The sequence below is a fragment of the Ambystoma mexicanum genome, unplaced genomic scaffold (genome assembly GCF_040938575.1).
Source record: "Ambystoma mexicanum isolate Mex_15411 unplaced genomic scaffold, UKY_AmexF1_1 Mex_scaf177, whole genome shotgun sequence".
NCBI classification, from domain to species: Eukaryota; Metazoa; Chordata; class Amphibia; order Caudata; family Ambystomatidae; genus Ambystoma; species Ambystoma mexicanum.
Window position 1 is genome coordinate 69508 of NW_027182410.1, and position 19125 is coordinate 88632.

The 19125-nt window shown below is 52.2% G+C and overlaps 17 non-coding genes across 17 annotated transcripts; all 17 read right to left on the reverse strand.

Moving 5' to 3' along the window:
* Window positions 1–5098: 5098 nt before the first annotated feature.
* On the reverse strand, window positions 5099–5289 carry LOC138555199 (U2 spliceosomal RNA). The gene has a single exon (XR_011297982.1). It is a non-coding gene; the product is annotated as a U2 spliceosomal RNA (small nuclear RNA).
* A 630-nt stretch (window positions 5290–5919) lies between these two features.
* LOC138555253 (U2 spliceosomal RNA) lies at window positions 5920–6110 on the reverse strand. Its single transcript, XR_011298030.1, has one exon. It is a non-coding gene; the product is annotated as a U2 spliceosomal RNA (small nuclear RNA).
* A 636-nt stretch (window positions 6111–6746) lies between these two features.
* Window positions 6747–6937, reverse strand: LOC138555234 (U2 spliceosomal RNA). The gene has a single exon (XR_011298011.1). It is a non-coding gene; the product is annotated as a U2 spliceosomal RNA (small nuclear RNA).
* A 636-nt stretch (window positions 6938–7573) lies between these two features.
* Window positions 7574–7764, reverse strand: LOC138555235 (U2 spliceosomal RNA). Its single transcript, XR_011298012.1, has one exon. It is a non-coding gene; the product is annotated as a U2 spliceosomal RNA (small nuclear RNA).
* Window positions 7765–8400: 636 nt separating this feature from the next.
* LOC138555236 (U2 spliceosomal RNA) lies at window positions 8401–8591 on the reverse strand. Its single transcript, XR_011298013.1, has one exon. It is a non-coding gene; the product is annotated as a U2 spliceosomal RNA (small nuclear RNA).
* Window positions 8592–9227: 636 nt separating this feature from the next.
* On the reverse strand, window positions 9228–9418 carry LOC138555237 (U2 spliceosomal RNA). Its single transcript, XR_011298014.1, has one exon. It is a non-coding gene; the product is annotated as a U2 spliceosomal RNA (small nuclear RNA).
* Window positions 9419–10054: 636 nt separating this feature from the next.
* Window positions 10055–10245, reverse strand: LOC138555238 (U2 spliceosomal RNA). Its single transcript, XR_011298015.1, has one exon. It is a non-coding gene; the product is annotated as a U2 spliceosomal RNA (small nuclear RNA).
* A 636-nt stretch (window positions 10246–10881) lies between these two features.
* On the reverse strand, window positions 10882–11072 carry LOC138555239 (U2 spliceosomal RNA). The gene has a single exon (XR_011298016.1). It is a non-coding gene; the product is annotated as a U2 spliceosomal RNA (small nuclear RNA).
* A 636-nt stretch (window positions 11073–11708) lies between these two features.
* On the reverse strand, window positions 11709–11899 carry LOC138555241 (U2 spliceosomal RNA). Its single transcript, XR_011298018.1, has one exon. It is a non-coding gene; the product is annotated as a U2 spliceosomal RNA (small nuclear RNA).
* A 636-nt stretch (window positions 11900–12535) lies between these two features.
* LOC138555242 (U2 spliceosomal RNA) lies at window positions 12536–12726 on the reverse strand. Its single transcript, XR_011298019.1, has one exon. It is a non-coding gene; the product is annotated as a U2 spliceosomal RNA (small nuclear RNA).
* Window positions 12727–13362: 636 nt separating this feature from the next.
* On the reverse strand, window positions 13363–13553 carry LOC138555243 (U2 spliceosomal RNA). Its single transcript, XR_011298020.1, has one exon. It is a non-coding gene; the product is annotated as a U2 spliceosomal RNA (small nuclear RNA).
* Window positions 13554–14189: 636 nt separating this feature from the next.
* Window positions 14190–14380, reverse strand: LOC138555244 (U2 spliceosomal RNA). Its single transcript, XR_011298021.1, has one exon. It is a non-coding gene; the product is annotated as a U2 spliceosomal RNA (small nuclear RNA).
* A 636-nt stretch (window positions 14381–15016) lies between these two features.
* On the reverse strand, window positions 15017–15207 carry LOC138555245 (U2 spliceosomal RNA). Its single transcript, XR_011298022.1, has one exon. It is a non-coding gene; the product is annotated as a U2 spliceosomal RNA (small nuclear RNA).
* A 636-nt stretch (window positions 15208–15843) lies between these two features.
* Window positions 15844–16034, reverse strand: LOC138555246 (U2 spliceosomal RNA). Its single transcript, XR_011298023.1, has one exon. It is a non-coding gene; the product is annotated as a U2 spliceosomal RNA (small nuclear RNA).
* A 636-nt stretch (window positions 16035–16670) lies between these two features.
* LOC138555247 (U2 spliceosomal RNA) lies at window positions 16671–16861 on the reverse strand. Its single transcript, XR_011298024.1, has one exon. It is a non-coding gene; the product is annotated as a U2 spliceosomal RNA (small nuclear RNA).
* A 636-nt stretch (window positions 16862–17497) lies between these two features.
* On the reverse strand, window positions 17498–17688 carry LOC138555248 (U2 spliceosomal RNA). The gene has a single exon (XR_011298025.1). It is a non-coding gene; the product is annotated as a U2 spliceosomal RNA (small nuclear RNA).
* Window positions 17689–18324: 636 nt separating this feature from the next.
* LOC138555249 (U2 spliceosomal RNA) lies at window positions 18325–18515 on the reverse strand. Its single transcript, XR_011298026.1, has one exon. It is a non-coding gene; the product is annotated as a U2 spliceosomal RNA (small nuclear RNA).
* Between the last annotated feature and the right edge of the window lie 610 nt (window positions 18516–19125).

The window sequence follows — 19125 nt, forward strand, 5'->3', positions numbered from 1 at the left end:
ATTTGCTACCGCATATCTTACAAAGAAGGCCGCCAATGACTTTGAATGTTTCACTGTATTTACACAAAACGCTATATAATGCCCAGCCAAAAATAATTCTAAATTCGGAACTCCTCTGCCTCCCAAAACCTGGGGTTTATACATTACATTTCTTCGAACCTTATCCATCTTGGAGCCCCATAAAAATAAAAAGAATAAACGCTGTAATCGCACTACTTGATACTTTGTGGGTGGAAAAACCAATGCTAAGAAAAGTAAAATAGGTAATAAAACAGCTTTCATTAACATAATCTTTCCTGTAATTGTCAAACTCCTTAACTGCCAATAACTTACTTTACTCTCTACTTGTTTAGTTACCTCATCCCATTGTTCTATCCCATCCATACATTTATTAAAAACTATTCCCAATACGTTCACACTCTCTCGTGCTCTACTGACCGGACAATAATACAAATTATCCCATTCACCCACAGTGAACAAAGTACACTTACTTTTATTTAATTTAAAACCTGCTGCTTGACAAAAACGTTCTGTTTGGGATACCGCTTGCACTACCGACTGGGCATCTCCACACAGAATTGACACATCATCCATGTAACCAATAGATTTCACCTGTCTTCTTGTTCCTGGAACTGAAGCACCTACTATTCCCCCATGATCTCGTAAACTCATATGCAAAGGCTCAATCGCACACACATAGATCAGAGCCGACAATGGACATCCCTGACGTACTCCCGACAAAATCGGTATCCTTTCAGATAAAACACCTTTTAACCGAATTTGACTGAAAGCCCCTTTATACAAAATTGAAATATAACGTAAAAAAAGACTCGGACATCCCATTCTTCCTAAAACTCTCAACATAAAACCATGTGATACTCTATCATAAGCCTTCTCAAAATCCAAATTCAAAACGCCTAACGATGTTCCCCTTTCTTTTGCTGCACTTACCGAATCCCTAATAATCAACAAACTCTCGTGTATGCGTCTTCCTGGAACGGCACATGTTTGATCAACATGCACCAAATCCTTTATCACCACCCTCAGCCGATTTGCAATCACTTTCGCTAAAATTTTATAGTCAACATTCAACAACGTAATTGGCCTCCAATTTTTTATATCTTCTTTATCCCCTTTTTTATATATAAGGGTTATTATGCCCTTTTTCATACTAGGACTCAAATTTCCCGTACTAAAACACTCATCTATCACATCCACCAATACAGGTCCCAAAATATCCCAAAATTTCATATACCATTCACTAGGTAATCCATCGCTACCCGGGGATTTTCCCCGTGCAGCCGACATCACTGCTACACTTACCTCCTCTAACGAAAAAGATTCTACCATTTTTTCTTTTTGTTCTGCTTCTAATAAATCTTGTATAGGCGCACAAAAACTTTCTTCTTGTTCCACATCCAATGCCTTCTCAGAATACAATTCAATAAAAAACTCCTGTGCAATATGCAAACTGTTATTCAATTCATCTCCCACTACTCCTTTTGTATTATTAAATTCTTCCGAACTCCTTCTATGAGAACACAATGATTTAAAGAAAAATCTAGTACATTTCTCACCTTCCTCGAAATGCTTCACTCTTGAATTGAATATAATCGTCCTCTCCTTCTCCTGCATCCATTTCTGAATTTCCCTTTTCACAATGTCTAAATCCTCCCGTACGTCCACACCCATATCTTGTAATTTATACAAAGTCTGCTGTGAGCCTACTAACATCCTATAATCAGAATTCTTTTTCCTGACGAATTCCTGACCACTTTTAATAAAAAACTTCTTCGTATTAAATTTCACCACTTCCCACCATTCTATTAAAGAGGAGTAAGACTTATACTGTAACACCCATTTTTCCAACAATCTCCTAAAACTAAAACACGTGTCTTCATTCTCCAACAATTGCACATTTAGCTTCCACAAATTCCTCCCTCTCGGTGTATATGACAACAATCTAACCGTCGAAAGTACCAAATGATGGTCAGAAAATAGCGTAGGAATAACATCAGTATCGCTTATTGCAAAGATTCTTGATACAAAAATAAAATCAATTCTGGATGATACCAACCCATTATTTCCCCTATATGTAAACCTTTTCTCTGTACCATCACATACCGCATGCGTATCTATAAGATGCAAATCCTCCACTAAATCCTTCAACAATTTGGACGACGTATCTTTGTTTTCAACACTCACCATTCTTCCATCTCTTTTTCTATCCGCAGGATGTAATATACAATTAAAATCACCTGCTACTATCAAAGGAGTATTTCCCACACAAAAAGACCGTAGGTTCCTAAACAAGGCACACCTCTCTTTTACCTTTGCATTAGCATATATGCTCAACAATTTATGTTCAACATTCTGCCAATCAAAGGATATTTGTAAAATACGTCCTGGAATCAACTCAACATGTTTTACATTCATCATCAGATGTGAATTGAATAAAACTGCCGTACCCGCATTCCTATCATCATTAGCTCCAGACCACACCGACATGCCATTAGTCCACTCTGCACACCACTTCAGATTCGACCCATCCCAATTCATAACGCATTCTTGCAAACAAAAAATGTCACATGAAATTGACGCTAAAAATGCAAACAGTGCTGTCCTCTTTGAACTACTATTAATTCCTCTTACATTCAATGTTGCCACTCTCAAAGTGGTATTATAAAGAGGCTCCATCAAATCATATATTCTCACTTATCTTCGTTTGGACCGACTACGGTCCTTATTCTTCGTTTGTTTATGACGCGAAATCCCTCTTATGTCTACATCAGTTTCCACACTTTCACCATCCGTATCTTCCAAAACATCCGATTTCTGAGTAAATTGAACCTCTACTGGGTCCACAAAACCTTCAGACAGGGCTCCATATTTATTCGGCATTTCTAATTCCTGGCAAAAAGAAGATTCCTGCGATTCACTCCTTTCTTTGTCTCTTTTATTCTGAGTTGTATTTTTTTGCACTTGGTTTCTCCAGCTTCGGATCTCTGGTCCTGTACACTTATTCATTTGGTCAATCGTTGCTCTTTCTCTATCCGACTGACTTTTCACCATTACTCCTTTGTCCTTCAAATCCACCTCTTTACCCAATACACCAACATTTTCTATTCCACTCTGGACCTCTTCCATTGTAACAGTTTCATCCATTTCTCGGGAACACATCCCCCATTTCTTTTTAAATTCCAAAATCAAATCGGCAGCATTTTCCACATTTTCTCTCGCTTCACAATCTTGTATGAAACCGCTAATCCAATTCTTATATTCCAGATCTGAACCATATATATTATATGCCATTCTACTTGGTATACTACACAAATACTCTCTCACTTCCTCCAATATAACTTTTTTTTTATTAGTTTCAGCTACCACTTCGACTGTAATCTCACCAACCACTGCCTGGGCATATGTCTTTGGAGTATTCGGACAATTATCTACTATATGTCCCAGCAAACTACAACCCTCACATTTTAGTGGACTATCACAGTCTGCTTTTTTATGGCTCTTACTTCCGCAATTTCTACATTTATCTCTCGGACACTCCTGTTTGGTGTGCCCAAAAATTCTACAGAACCTACAAAAAGTAGGCTGATTAGGGTAGTACAAATACCCACTATGGTCGTGGATTTTGAACATACTCGGAGGGTGACATACTCCCCCCATTCGCTCTGGATCCTTTTTCAATACTACCACAAACCTTCGATTCCCATTAAAGATGTCATATTTGTTTCTCATCTCATGTCCACCTTTGATTTCCTCGCAATAATTCGAAAGCCAATTCTTGATAACATCAACCGAAACAAAAGGGTTATACATATGAACCGTTAGCGGAATCCTCTGACGAATATAACACAATGTGACCGCAACACCCTCCAAAATTTTGTTCTTCTCCTTCTCCATTCTATAAACTTCATATGCATTCAATGACGACTGTTCATCTTTAAAGGTGATATCATACGTAAAAACAGTACGATGTTCCTGCATACAAAACAAACTTCCTTTATCGACCTGTAATACTTCAAACAGTACTTTTTTGACAACAAAGTCAAAATCTTTTTCCTTCTCGAAACCTTGCTGAACCGTAATCCGAATTGAATACCTTAGTTCCGTTGCTGGTGGTATGTTTCTAGAAGACTCCGCCATACTGGACAACGTCGCCATACTTCTTTCCACGAGTCCAAAAATCCCGTATCTCCGTAAAGCCACCCCCTCTCCACCTCAGGGAGAGAGGGTGACTGCCGCTTGCACAAAAAGCAGAACCTCTCCAATAGCAGGGTGACGAAAGATTCCAGTCCTCTTAAGCTAGATCAGTAGCCCACCCCCAGACCCAAAAAGGTCCGGGGGCATCAGCTGCAAAGAAAAGTCTACCTGTGCCGGACAAGCCAGACAAAACAAGTGACTCTCTGCACTTGATCTAGGCCAAAAGGCCGAGAAGCGATGCCCACAAAGGGTTCACCGGAAAGACTGCTGCTCGGCAGCTACCCTGCTGACTCGGAGCAACGCTCTGCTGCAGAACCCCAGACTCCTCGGCCAGGAATATCATTTGCATGACCAGCATGCCCGGCGATATTTTGCATGGCTCCGCCCCCAGATTTCCAAGGGTCCCAGAGCGCCAGGGCCGAGGCGGCCAGGCACAGGCTGCAGAGCTCTGCCCAGCCAAGCTGCAGCCTCGGCCTGGCACTGGCCCCGTCACCTAGCGGCGAAAGTCACCCTCAGCTGCCCAGGGGATGTTCCCCCAAGTGCGTCCCCCTCAGATAAGGCTTGGCCGTTCGGGGCCGTTCGGGGCCTTTCAGGGGTGAGGCAGGGCAAGGACAGTGTCCCCCATCTCCTCCTTGTGGGGCTGCTGCTGCAGGCCGAGTCTGGCTGGCTGGCTGGCTGGCTGGCTGGCTGGCACCTTTGCTTTGCAGCTCCCGTGAAAAGCGAGCAAAGGCGCAGACTTTTTTTCTCCTGTGACAGACACGACAGCACCTTTTCCAAGACAATGAAGAAAATGCATCCGAGTTCAACCCAAAAAGATTGCAAAGTGCACAAGTTTCCAGAATTGCTCAGTCTTTTTTTTTCACAGCATTGTTTTCCCCAAGTGGGGAAGTGCACCAGTCCTGGAGGTACTGCAATACCAGGTTGATGCGTGGAGTGGACAGAGCAAGCTCCCATTCCATCTCCCTGTTCCAAAAATCAATTTAATATATGGTCCCCAGATAGAGGACGTATCAGATATTAAACTGATAAAAAAAGAAACTACACTTGATCTTAGCCAAAAGGCCGAGAAGCGATGCCCACAAAGGGTTCACCGGAAAGACTGCTGCTCGGCAGCTACCCTGCTGACTCGGAGCAACGCTCTGCTGCAGAACCCCAGACTCCTCGGCCAGGAATAGCATTTGCATGACCAGCATGCCCGGCGATATTTTGCATGGCTCCGCCCCCAGATTTCCAAGGGTCCCAGAGCGCCAGGGCCGAGGCGGCCAGGCACAGGCTGCAGAGCTCTGCCCAGCCAAGCTGCAGCCTCGGCCTGGCACTGGCCCCGTCACCTAGCGGCGAAAGTCACCCTCAGCTGCCCAGGGGATGTTCCCCCAAGTGCGTCCCCCTCAGATAAGGCTTGGCCGTTCGGGGCCTTTCAGGGGTGAGGCAGGGCAAGGACAGTGTCCCCCATCTCCTCCTTGTGGGGCTGCTGCTGCAGGCCGAGTCTGGCTGGCTGGCTGGCTGGCTGGCTGGCACCTTTGCTTTGCAGCTCCCGTGAAAAGCGAGCAAAGGGGCAGACTTTTTTTCTCCTGTGACAGACACGACAGCACCTTTTCCAAGACAATGAAGAAAATGCATCCGAGTTCAACCCAAAAAGATTGCAAAGTGCACAAGTTTCCAGAATTGCTCAGTCTTTTTTTTTCACAGCATTGTTTTCCCCAAGTGGGGAAGTGCACCAGTCCTGGAGGTACTGCAATACCAGGTTGATGCATGGAGTGGACAGAGCAAGCTCCCATTCCATCTCCCTGTTCCAAAAATCAATTTAATATATGGTCCCCAGATAGAGGACGTATCAGATATTAAACTGATAAGAACAGATACTACACTTGATCTTAGCCAAAAGGCCGAGAAGCGATGCCCACAAAGGGTTCACCGGAAAGACTGCTGCTCGGCAGCTACCCTGCTGACTCGGAGCAACGCTCTGCTGCAGAACCCCAGACTCCTCGGCCAGGAATAGCATTTGCATGACCAGCATGCCCGGCGATATTTTGCATGGCTCCGCCCCCAGATTTCCAAGGGTCCCAGAGCGCCAGGGCCGAGGCGGCCAGGCACAGGCTGCAGAGCTCTGCCCAGCCAAGCTGCAGCCTCGGCCTGGCACTGGCCCCGTCACCTAGCGGCGAAAGTCACCCTCAGCTGCCCAGGGGATGTTCCCCCAAGTGCGTCCCCCTCAGATAAGGCTTGGCCGTTCGTGGCCGTTCGGGGCCTTTCAGGGGTGAGGCAGGGCAAGGACAGTGTCCCCCATCTCCTCCTTGTGGGGCTGCTGCTGCAGGCCGAGTCTGGCTGGCTGGCTGGCTGGCTGGCACCTTTGCTTTGCAGCTCCCGTGAAAAGCGAGCAAAGGGGCAGACTTTTTTTCTCCTGTGACGGGCACGACAGCACCTTTTCCAAGACAATGAAGAAAATGCATCCGAGTTCAACCCAAAAATATTGCAAAGTGCACAAGTTTCCAGAATTGCTCCGTCTTTTTTTTTCACAGCATTGTTTTCCCCAAGTGGGGAAGTGCACCAGTCCTGGAGGTACTGCAATACCAGGTTGATGCGTGGAGTGGACAGAGCAAGCTCCCATTCCATCTCCCTGTTCCAAAAATCAATTTAATATATGGTCCCCAGATAGAGGACGTATCAGATATTAAACTGATAAGAACAGATACTACACTTGATCTTAGCCAAAAGGCCGAGAAGCGATGCCCCCAAAGGGTTCGCCGGAAAGACTGCTGCTCGGCAGCTACCCTGCTGACTCGGAGCAACGCTCTGCTGCAGAACCCCAGACTCCTCGGCCAGGAATAGCATTTGCATGACCAGCATGCCCGGCGATATTTTGCATGGCTCCGCCCCCAGATTTCCAAGGGTCCCAGAGCGCCAGGGCCGAGGCGGCCAGGCACAGGCTGCAGAGCTCTGCCCAGCCAAGCTGCAGCCTCGGCCTGGCACTGGCCCCGTCACCTAGCGGCGAAAGTCACCCTCAGCTGCCCAGGGGATGTTCCCCCAAGTGCGTCCCCCTCAGATAAGGCTTGGCCGTTCGTGGCCGTTCGGGGCCTTTCAGGGGTGAGGCAGGGCAAGGACAGTGTCCCCCATCTCCTCCTTGTGGGGCTGCTGCTGCAGGCCGAGTCTGGCTGGCTGGCTGGCTGGCTGGCACCTTTGCTTTGCAGCTCCCGTGAAAAGCGAGCAAAGGGGCAGACTTTTTTTCTCCTGTGACGGGCACGACAGCACCTTTTCCAAGACAATGAAGAAAATGCATCCGAGTTCAACCCAAAAATATTGCAAAGTGCACAAGTTTCCAGAATTGCTCCGTCTTTTTTTTTCACAGCATTGTTTTCCCCAAGTGGGGAAGTGCACCAGTCCTGGAGGTACTGCAATACCAGGTTGATGCGTGGAGTGGACAGAGCAAGCTCCCATTCCATCTCCCTGTTCCAAAAATCAATTTAATATATGGTCCCCAGATAGAGGACGTATCAGATATTAAACTGATAAGAACAGATACTACACTTGATCTTAGCCAAAAGGCCGAGAAGCGATGCCCCCAAAGGGTTCGCCGGAAAGACTGCTGCTCGGCAGCTACCCTGCTGACTCGGAGCAACGCTCTGCTGCAGAACCCCAGACTCCTCGGCCAGGAATAGCATTTGCATGACCAGCATGCCCGGCGATATTTTGCATGGCTCCGCCCCCAGATTTCCAAGGGTCCCAGAGCGCCAGGGCCGGGGCGGCCAGGCACAGGCTGCAGAGCTCTGCCCAGCCAAGCTGCAGCCTCGGCCTGGCACTGGCCCCGTCACCTAGCGGCGAAAGTCACCCTCAGCTGCCCAGGGGATGTTCCCCCAAGTGCGTCCCCCTCAGATAAGGCTTGGCCGTTCGTGGCCGTTCGGGGCCTTTCAGGGGTGAGGCAGGGCAAGGACAGTGTCCCCCATCTCCTCCTTGTGGGGCTGCTGCTGCAGGCCGAGTCTGGCTGGCTGGCTGGCTGGCTGGCACCTTTGCTTTGCAGCTCCCGTGAAAAGCGAGCAAAGGGGCAGACTTTTTTTCTCCTGTGACGGGCACGACAGCACCTTTTCCAAGACAATGAAGAAAATGCATCCGAGTTCAACCCAAAAATATTGCAAAGTGCACAAGTTTCCAGAATTGCTCCGTCTTTTTTTTTCACAGCATTGTTTTCCCCAAGTGGGGAAGTGCACCAGTCCTGGAGGTACTGCAATACCAGGTTGATGCGTGGAGTGGACAGAGCAAGCTCCCATTCCATCTCCCTGTTCCAAAAATCAATTTAATATATGGTCCCCAGATAGAGGACGTATCAGATATTAAACTGATAAGAACAGATACTACACTTGATCTTAGCCAAAAGGCCGAGAAGCGATGCCCCCAAAGGGTTCGCCGGAAAGACTGCTGCTCGGCAGCTACCCTGCTGACTCGGAGCAACGCTCTGCTGCAGAACCCCAGACTCCTCGGCCAGGAATAGCATTTGCATGACCAGCATGCCCGGCGATATTTTGCATGGCTCCGCCCCCAGATTTCCAAGGGTCCCAGAGCGCCAGGGCCGGGGCGGCCAGGCACAGGCTGCAGAGCTCTGCCCAGCCAAGCTGCAGCCTCGGCCTGGCACTGGCCCCGTCACCTAGCGGCGAAAGTCACCCTCAGCTGCCCAGGGGATGTTCCCCCAAGTGCGTCCCCCTCAGATAAGGCTTGGCCGTTCGTGGCCGTTCGGGGCCTTTCAGGGGTGAGGCAGGGCAAGGACAGTGTCCCCCATCTCCTCCTTGTGGGGCTGCTGCTGCAGGCCGAGTCTGGCTGGCTGGCTGGCTGGCTGGCACCTTTGCTTTGCAGCTCCCGTGAAAAGCGAGCAAAGGGGCAGACTTTTTTTCTCCTGTGACGGGCACGACAGCACCTTTTCCAAGACAATGAAGAAAATGCATCCGAGTTCAACCCAAAAATATTGCAAAGTGCACAAGTTTCCAGAATTGCTCCGTCTTTTTTTTTCACAGCATTGTTTTCCCCAAGTGGGGAAGTGCACCAGTCCTGGAGGTACTGCAATACCAGGTTGATGCGTGGAGTGGACAGAGCAAGCTCCCATTCCATCTCCCTGTTCCAAAAATCAATTTAATATATGGTCCCCAGATAGAGGACGTATCAGATATTAAACTGATAAGAACAGATACTACACTTGATCTTAGCCAAAAGGCCGAGAAGCGATGCCCCCAAAGGGTTCGCCGGAAAGACTGCTGCTCGGCAGCTACCCTGCTGACTCGGAGCAACGCTCTGCTGCAGAACCCCAGACTCCTCGGCCAGGAATAGCATTTGCATGACCAGCATGCCCGGCGATATTTTGCATGGCTCCGCCCCCAGATTTCCAAGGGTCCCAGAGCGCCAGGGCCGGGGCGGCCAGGCACAGGCTGCAGAGCTCTGCCCAGCCAAGCTGCAGCCTCGGCCTGGCACTGGCCCCGTCACCTAGCGGCGAAAGTCACCCTCAGCTGCCCAGGGGATGTTCCCCCAAGTGCGTCCCCCTCAGATAAGGCTTGGCCGTTCGTGGCCGTTCGGGGCCTTTCAGGGGTGAGGCAGGGCAAGGACAGTGTCCCCCATCTCCTCCTTGTGGGGCTGCTGCTGCAGGCCGAGTCTGGCTGGCTGGCTGGCTGGCTGGCACCTTTGCTTTGCAGCTCCCGTGAAAAGCGAGCAAAGGGGCAGACTTTTTTTCTCCTGTGACGGGCACGACAGCACCTTTTCCAAGACAATGAAGAAAATGCATCCGAGTTCAACCCAAAAATATTGCAAAGTGCACAAGTTTCCAGAATTGCTCCGTCTTTTTTTTTCACAGCATTGTTTTCCCCAAGTGGGGAAGTGCACCAGTCCTGGAGGTACTGCAATACCAGGTTGATGCGTGGAGTGGACAGAGCAAGCTCCCATTCCATCTCCCTGTTCCAAAAATCAATTTAATATATGGTCCCCAGATAGAGGACGTATCAGATATTAAACTGATAAGAACAGATACTACACTTGATCTTAGCCAAAAGGCCGAGAAGCGATGCCCCCAAAGGGTTCGCCGGAAAGACTGCTGCTCGGCAGCTACCCTGCTGACTCGGAGCAACGCTCTGCTGCAGAACCCCAGACTCCTCGGCCAGGAATAGCATTTGCATGACCAGCATGCCCGGCGATATTTTGCATGGCTCCGCCCCCAGATTTCCAAGGGTCCCAGAGCGCCAGGGCCGGGGCGGCCAGGCACAGGCTGCAGAGCTCTGCCCAGCCAAGCTGCAGCCTCGGCCTGGCACTGGCCCCGTCACCTAGCGGCGAAAGTCACCCTCAGCTGCCCAGGGGATGTTCCCCCAAGTGCGTCCCCCTCAGATAAGGCTTGGCCGTTCGTGGCCGTTCGGGGCCTTTCAGGGGTGAGGCAGGGCAAGGACAGTGTCCCCCATCTCCTCCTTGTGGGGCTGCTGCTGCAGGCCGAGTCTGGCTGGCTGGCTGGCTGGCTGGCACCTTTGCTTTGCAGCTCCCGTGAAAAGCGAGCAAAGGGGCAGACTTTTTTTCTCCTGTGACGGGCACGACAGCACCTTTTCCAAGACAATGAAGAAAATGCATCCGAGTTCAACCCAAAAATATTGCAAAGTGCACAAGTTTCCAGAATTGCTCCGTCTTTTTTTTTCACAGCATTGTTTTCCCCAAGTGGGGAAGTGCACCAGTCCTGGAGGTACTGCAATACCAGGTTGATGCGTGGAGTGGACAGAGCAAGCTCCCATTCCATCTCCCTGTTCCAAAAATCAATTTAATATATGGTCCCCAGATAGAGGACGTATCAGATATTAAACTGATAAGAACAGATACTACACTTGATCTTAGCCAAAAGGCCGAGAAGCGATGCCCCCAAAGGGTTCGCCGGAAAGACTGCTGCTCGGCAGCTACCCTGCTGACTCGGAGCAACGCTCTGCTGCAGAACCCCAGACTCCTCGGCCAGGAATAGCATTTGCATGACCAGCATGCCCGGCGATATTTTGCATGGCTCCGCCCCCAGATTTCCAAGGGTCCCAGAGCGCCAGGGCCGGGGCGGCCAGGCACAGGCTGCAGAGCTCTGCCCAGCCAAGCTGCAGCCTCGGCCTGGCACTGGCCCCGTCACCTAGCGGCGAAAGTCACCCTCAGCTGCCCAGGGGATGTTCCCCCAAGTGCGTCCCCCTCAGATAAGGCTTGGCCGTTCGTGGCCGTTCGGGGCCTTTCAGGGGTGAGGCAGGGCAAGGACAGTGTCCCCCATCTCCTCCTTGTGGGGCTGCTGCTGCAGGCCGAGTCTGGCTGGCTGGCTGGCTGGCTGGCACCTTTGCTTTGCAGCTCCCGTGAAAAGCGAGCAAAGGGGCAGACTTTTTTTCTCCTGTGACGGGCACGACAGCACCTTTTCCAAGACAATGAAGAAAATGCATCCGAGTTCAACCCAAAAATATTGCAAAGTGCACAAGTTTCCAGAATTGCTCCGTCTTTTTTTTTCACAGCATTGTTTTCCCCAAGTGGGGAAGTGCACCAGTCCTGGAGGTACTGCAATACCAGGTTGATGCGTGGAGTGGACAGAGCAAGCTCCCATTCCATCTCCCTGTTCCAAAAATCAATTTAATATATGGTCCCCAGATAGAGGACGTATCAGATATTAAACTGATAAGAACAGATACTACACTTGATCTTAGCCAAAAGGCCGAGAAGCGATGCCCCCAAAGGGTTCGCCGGAAAGACTGCTGCTCGGCAGCTACCCTGCTGACTCGGAGCAACGCTCTGCTGCAGAACCCCAGACTCCTCGGCCAGGAATAGCATTTGCATGACCAGCATGCCCGGCGATATTTTGCATGGCTCCGCCCCCAGATTTCCAAGGGTCCCAGAGCGCCAGGGCCGGGGCGGCCAGGCACAGGCTGCAGAGCTCTGCCCAGCCAAGCTGCAGCCTCGGCCTGGCACTGGCCCCGTCACCTAGCGGCGAAAGTCACCCTCAGCTGCCCAGGGGATGTTCCCCCAAGTGCGTCCCCCTCAGATAAGGCTTGGCCGTTCGTGGCCGTTCGGGGCCTTTCAGGGGTGAGGCAGGGCAAGGACAGTGTCCCCCATCTCCTCCTTGTGGGGCTGCTGCTGCAGGCCGAGTCTGGCTGGCTGGCTGGCTGGCTGGCACCTTTGCTTTGCAGCTCCCGTGAAAAGCGAGCAAAGGGGCAGACTTTTTTTCTCCTGTGACGGGCACGACAGCACCTTTTCCAAGACAATGAAGAAAATGCATCCGAGTTCAACCCAAAAATATTGCAAAGTGCACAAGTTTCCAGAATTGCTCCGTCTTTTTTTTTCACAGCATTGTTTTCCCCAAGTGGGGAAGTGCACCAGTCCTGGAGGTACTGCAATACCAGGTTGATGCGTGGAGTGGACAGAGCAAGCTCCCATTCCATCTCCCTGTTCCAAAAATCAATTTAATATATGGTCCCCAGATAGAGGACGTATCAGATATTAAACTGATAAGAACAGATACTACACTTGATCTTAGCCAAAAGGCCGAGAAGCGATGCCCCCAAAGGGTTCGCCGGAAAGACTGCTGCTCGGCAGCTACCCTGCTGACTCGGAGCAACGCTCTGCTGCAGAACCCCAGACTCCTCGGCCAGGAATAGCATTTGCATGACCAGCATGCCCGGCGATATTTTGCATGGCTCCGCCCCCAGATTTCCAAGGGTCCCAGAGCGCCAGGGCCGGGGCGGCCAGGCACAGGCTGCAGAGCTCTGCCCAGCCAAGCTGCAGCCTCGGCCTGGCACTGGCCCCGTCACCTAGCGGCGAAAGTCACCCTCAGCTGCCCAGGGGATGTTCCCCCAAGTGCGTCCCCCTCAGATAAGGCTTGGCCGTTCGTGGCCGTTCGGGGCCTTTCAGGGGTGAGGCAGGGCAAGGACAGTGTCCCCCATCTCCTCCTTGTGGGGCTGCTGCTGCAGGCCGAGTCTGGCTGGCTGGCTGGCTGGCTGGCACCTTTGCTTTGCAGCTCCCGTGAAAAGCGAGCAAAGGGGCAGACTTTTTTTCTCCTGTGACGGGCACGACAGCACCTTTTCCAAGACAATGAAGAAAATGCATCCGAGTTCAACCCAAAAATATTGCAAAGTGCACAAGTTTCCAGAATTGCTCCGTCTTTTTTTTTCACAGCATTGTTTTCCCCAAGTGGGGAAGTGCACCAGTCCTGGAGGTACTGCAATACCAGGTTGATGCGTGGAGTGGACAGAGCAAGCTCCCATTCCATCTCCCTGTTCCAAAAATCAATTTAATATATGGTCCCCAGATAGAGGACGTATCAGATATTAAACTGATAAGAACAGATACTACACTTGATCTTAGCCAAAAGGCCGAGAAGCGATGCCCCCAAAGGGTTCGCCGGAAAGACTGCTGCTCGGCAGCTACCCTGCTGACTCGGAGCAACGCTCTGCTGCAGAACCCCAGACTCCTCGGCCAGGAATAGCATTTGCATGACCAGCATGCCCGGCGATATTTTGCATGGCTCCGCCCCCAGATTTCCAAGGGTCCCAGAGCGCCAGGGCCGGGGCGGCCAGGCACAGGCTGCAGAGCTCTGCCCAGCCAAGCTGCAGCCTCGGCCTGGCACTGGCCCCGTCACCTAGCGGCGAAAGTCACCCTCAGCTGCCCAGGGGATGTTCCCCCAAGTGCGTCCCCCTCAGATAAGGCTTGGCCGTTCGTGGCCGTTCGGGGCCTTTCAGGGGTGAGGCAGGGCAAGGACAGTGTCCCCCATCTCCTCCTTGTGGGGCTGCTGCTGCAGGCCGAGTCTGGCTGGCTGGCTGGCTGGCTGGCACCTTTGCTTTGCAGCTCCCGTGAAAAGCGAGCAAAGGGGCAGACTTTTTTTCTCCTGTGACGGGCACGACAGCACCTTTTCCAAGACAATGAAGAAAATGCATCCGAGTTCAACCCAAAAATATTGCAAAGTGCACAAGTTTCCAGAATTGCTCCGTCTTTTTTTTTCACAGCATTGTTTTCCCCAAGTGGGGAAGTGCACCAGTCCTGGAGGTACTGCAATACCAGGTTGATGCGTGGAGTGGACAGAGCAAGCTCCCATTCCATCTCCCTGTTCCAAAAATCAATTTAATATATGGTCCCCAGATAGAGGACGTATCAGATATTAAACTGATAAGAACAGATACTACACTTGATCTTAGCCAAAAGGCCGAGAAGCGATGCCCCCAAAGGGTTCGCCGGAAAGACTGCTGCTCGGCAGCTACCCTGCTGACTCGGAGCAACGCTCTGCTGCAGAACCCCAGACTCCTCGGCCAGGAATAGCATTTGCATGACCAGCATGCCCGGCGATATTTTGCATGGCTCCGCCCCCAGATTTCCAAGGGTCCCAGAGCGCCAGGGCCGGGGCGGCCAGGCACAGGCTGCAGAGCTCTGCCCAGCCAAGCTGCAGCCTCGGCCTGGCACTGGCCCCGTCACCTAGCGGCGAAAGTCACCCTCAGCTGCCCAGGGGATGTTCCCCCAAGTGCGTCCCCCTCAGATAAGGCTTGGCCGTTCGGGGCCGTTCGGGGCCTTTCAGGGGTGAGGCAGGGCAAGGACAGTGTCCCCCATCTCCTCCTTGTGGGGCTGCTGCTGCAGGCCGAGTCTGGCTGGCTGGCTGGCTGGCTGGCACCTTTGCTTTGCAGCTCCCGTGAAAAGCGAGCAAAGGGGCAGACTTTTTTTCTCCTGTGACGGGCACGACAGCACCTTTTCCAAGACAATGAAGAAAATGCATCCGAGTTCAACCCAAAAATATTGCAAAGTGCACAAGTTTCCAGAATTGCTCCGTCTTTTTTTTTCACAGCATTGTTTTCCCCAAGTGGGGAAGTGCACCAGTCCTGGAGGTACTGCAATACCAGGTTGATGCGTGGAGTGGACAGAGCAAGCTCCCATTCCATCTCCCTGTTCCAAAAATCAATTTAATATATGGTCCCCAGATAGAGGACGTATCAGATATTAAACTGATAAGAACAGATACTACACTTGATCTTAGCCAAAAGGCCGAGAAGCGATGCCCCCAAAGGGTTCGCCGGAAAGACTGCTGCTCGGCAGCTACCCTGCTGACTCGGAGCAACGCTCTGCTGCAGAACCCCAGACTCCTCGGCCAGGAATAGCATTTGCATGACCAGCATGCCCGGCGATATTTTGCATGGCTCCGCCCCCAGATTTCCAAGGGTCCCAGAGCGCCAGGGCCGGGGCGGCCAGGCACAGGCTGCAGAGCTCTGCCCAGCCAAGCTGCAGCCTCGGCCTGGCACTGGCCCCGTCACCTAGCGGCGAAAGTCACCCTCAGCTGCCCAGGGGATGTTCCCCCAAGTGCGTCCCCCTCAGATAAGGCTTGGCCGTTCGTGGCCGTTCGGGGCCTTTCAGGGGTGAGGCAGGGCAAGGACAGTGTCCCCCATCTCCTCCTTGTGGGGCTGCTGCTGCAGGCCGAGTCTGGCTGGCTGGCTGGCTGGCTGGCACCTTTGCTTTGCAGCTCCCGTGAAAAGCGAGCAAAGGGGCAGACTTTTTTTCTCCTGTGACGGGCACGACAGCACCTTTTCCAAGACAATGAAGAAAATGCATCCGAGTTCAACCCAAAAATATTGCAAAGTGCACAAGTTTCCAGAATTGCTCCGTCTTTTTTTTTCACAGCATTGTTTTCCCCAAGTGGGGAAGTGCACCAGTCCTGGAGGTACTGCAATACCAGGTTGATGCGTGGAGTGGACAGAGCAAGCTCCCATTCCATCTCCCTGTTCCAAAAATCAATTTAATATATGGTCCCCAGATAGAGGACGTATCAGATATTAAACTGATAAGAACAGATACTACACTTGATCTTAGCCAAAAGGCCGAGAAGCGATGCCCCCAAAGGGTTCGCCGGAAAGACTGCTGCTCGGCAGCTACCCTGCTGACTCGGAGCAACGCTCTGCTGCAGAACCCCAGACTCCTCGGCCAGGAATAGCATTTGCATGACCAGCATGCCCGGCGATATTTTGCATGGCTCCGCCCCCAGATTTCCAAGGGTCCCAGAGCGCCAGGGCCGGGGCGGCCAGGCACAGGCTGCAGAGCTCTGCCCAGCCAAGCTGCAGCCTCGGCCTGGCACTGGCCCCGTCACCTAGCGGCGAAAGTCACCCTCAGCTGCCCAGGGGATGTTCCCCCAAGTGCGTCCCCCTCAGATAAGGCTTGGCCGTTCGGGGCCGTTCGGGGCCTTTCAGGGGTGAGGCAGGGCAAGGACAGTGTCCCCCATCTCCTCCTTGTGGGGCTGCTGCTGCAGGCCGAGTCTGGCTGGCTGGCTGGCTGGCTGGCACCTTTGCTTTGCAGCTCCCGTGAAAAGCGAGCAAAGGGGCAGACTTTTTTTCTCCTGTGACGGGCACGACAGCACCTTTTCCAAGACAATGAAGAAAATGCATCCGAGTTCAACCCAAAAATATTGCAAAGTGCACAAGTTTCCAGAATTGCTCCGTCTTTTTTTTTCACAGCATTGTTTTCCCCAAGTGGGGAAGTGCACCAGTCCTGGAGGTACTGCAATACCAGGTTGATGCGTGGAGTGGACAGAGCAAGCTCCCATTCCATCTCCCTGTTCCAAAAATCAATTTAATATATGGTCCCCAGATAGAGGACGTATCAGATATTAAACTGATAAGAACAGATACTACACTTGATCTTAGCCAAAAGGCCGAGAAGCGATGCCCCCAAAGGGTTCGCCGGAAAGACTGCTGCTCGGCAGCTACCCTGCTGACTCGGAGCAACGCTCTGCTGCAGAACCCCAGACTCCTCGGCCAGGAATAGCATTTGCATGACCAGCATGCCCGGCGATATTTTGCATGGCTCCGCCCCCAGATTTCCAAGGGTCCCAGAGCGCCAGGGCCGGGGCGGCCAGGCACAGGCTGCAGAGCTCTGCCCAGCCAAGCTGCAGCCTCGGCCTGGCACTGGCCCCGTCACCTAGCGGCGAAAGTCACCCTCAGCTGCCCAGGGGATGTTCCCCCAAGTGCGTCCCCCTCAGATAAGGCTTGGCCGTTCGTGGCCGTTCGGGGCCTTTCAGGGGTGAGGCAGGGCAAGGACAGTGTCCCCCATCTCCTCCTTGTGGGGCTGCTGCTGCAGGCCGAGTCTGGCTGGCTGGCTGGCTGGCTGGCACCTTTGCTTTGCAGCTCCCGTGAAAAGCGAGCAAAGGGGCAGACTTTTTTTCTCCTGTGACGGGCACGACAGCACCTTTTCCAAGACAATGAAGAAAATGCATCCGAGTTCAACCCAAAAATATTGCAAAGTGCACAAGTTTCCAGAATTGCTCCGTCTTTTTTTTTCACAGCATTGTTTTCCCCAAGTGGGGAAGTGCACCAGTCCTGGAGGTACTGCAATACCAGGTTGATGCGTGGAGTGGACAGAGCAAGCTCCCATTCCATCTCCCTGTTCCAAAAATCAATTTAATATATGGTCCCCAGATAGAGGACGTATCAGATATTAAACTGATAAGAACAGATACTACACTTGATCTTAGCCAAAAGGCCGAGAAGCGATGCCCCCAAAGGGTTCGCCGGAAAGACTGCTGCTCGGCAGCTACCCTGCTGACTCGGAGCAACGCTCTGCTGCAGAACCCCAGACTCCTCGGCCAGGAATAGCATTTGCATGACCAGCATGCCCGGCGATATTTTGCATGGCTCCGCCCCCAGATTTCCAAGGGTCCCAGAGCGCCAGGGCCGGGGCGGCCAGGCACAGGCTGCAGAGCTCTGCCCAGCCAAGCTGCAGCCTCGGCCTGGCACTGGCCCCGTCACCTAGCGGCGAAAGTCACCCTCAGCTGCCCAGGGGATGTTCCCCCAAGTGCGTCCCCCTCAGATAAGGCTTGGCCGTTCGTGGCCGTTCGGGGCCTTTCAGGGGTGAGGCAGGGCAAGGACAGTGTCCCCCATCTCCTCCTTGTGGGGCTGCTGCTGCAGGCCGAGTCTGGCTGGCTGGCTGGCTGGCTGGCACCTTTGCTTTGCAGCTCCCGTGAAAAGCGAGCAAAGGGGCAGACTTTTTTTCTCCTGTGACGGGCACGACAGCACCTTTTCCAAGACAATGAAGAAAATGCATCCGAGTTCAACCCAAAAATATTGCAAAGTGCACAAGTTTCCAGAATTGCTCCGTCTTTTTTTTTCACAGCATTGTTTTCCCCAAGTGGGGAAGTGCACCAGTCCTGGAGGTACTGCAATACCAGGTTGATGCGTGGAGTGGACAGAGCAAGCTCCCATTCCATCTCCCTGTTCCAAAAATCAATTTAATATATGGTCCCCAGATAGAGGACGTATCAGATATTAAACTGATAAGAACAGATACTACACTTGATCTTAGCCAAAAGGCCGAGAAGCGATGCCCCCAAAGGGTTCGCCGGAAAGACTGCTGCTCGGCAGCTACCCTGCTGACTCGGAGCAACGCTCTGCTGCAGAACCCCAGACTCCTCGGCCAGGAATAGCATTTGCATGACCAGCATGCCCGGCGATATTTTGCATGGCTCCGCCCCCAGATTTCCAAGGGTCCCAGAGCGCCAGGGCCGGGGCGGCCAGGCACAGGCTGCAGAGCTCTGCCCAGCCAAGCTGCAGCCTCGGCCTGGCACTGGCCCCGTCACCTAGCGGCGAAAGTCACCCTCAGCTGCCCAGGGGATGTTCCCCCAAGTGCGTCCCCCTCAGATAAGGCTTGGCCGTTCGGGGCCGTTCGGGGCCTTTCAGGGGTGAGGCAGGGCAAGGACAGTGTCCCCCATCTCCTCCTTGTGGGGCTGCTGCTGCAGGCCGAGTCTGGCTGGCTGGCTGGCTGGCTGGCACCTTTGCTTTGCAGCTCCCGTGAAAAGCGAGCAAAGGGGCAGACTTTTTTTCTCCTGTGACGGGCACGACAGCACCTTTTCCAAGACAATGAAGAAAATGCATCCGAGTTCAACCCAAAAATATTGCAAAGTGCACAAGTTTCCAGAATTGCTCCGTCTTTTTT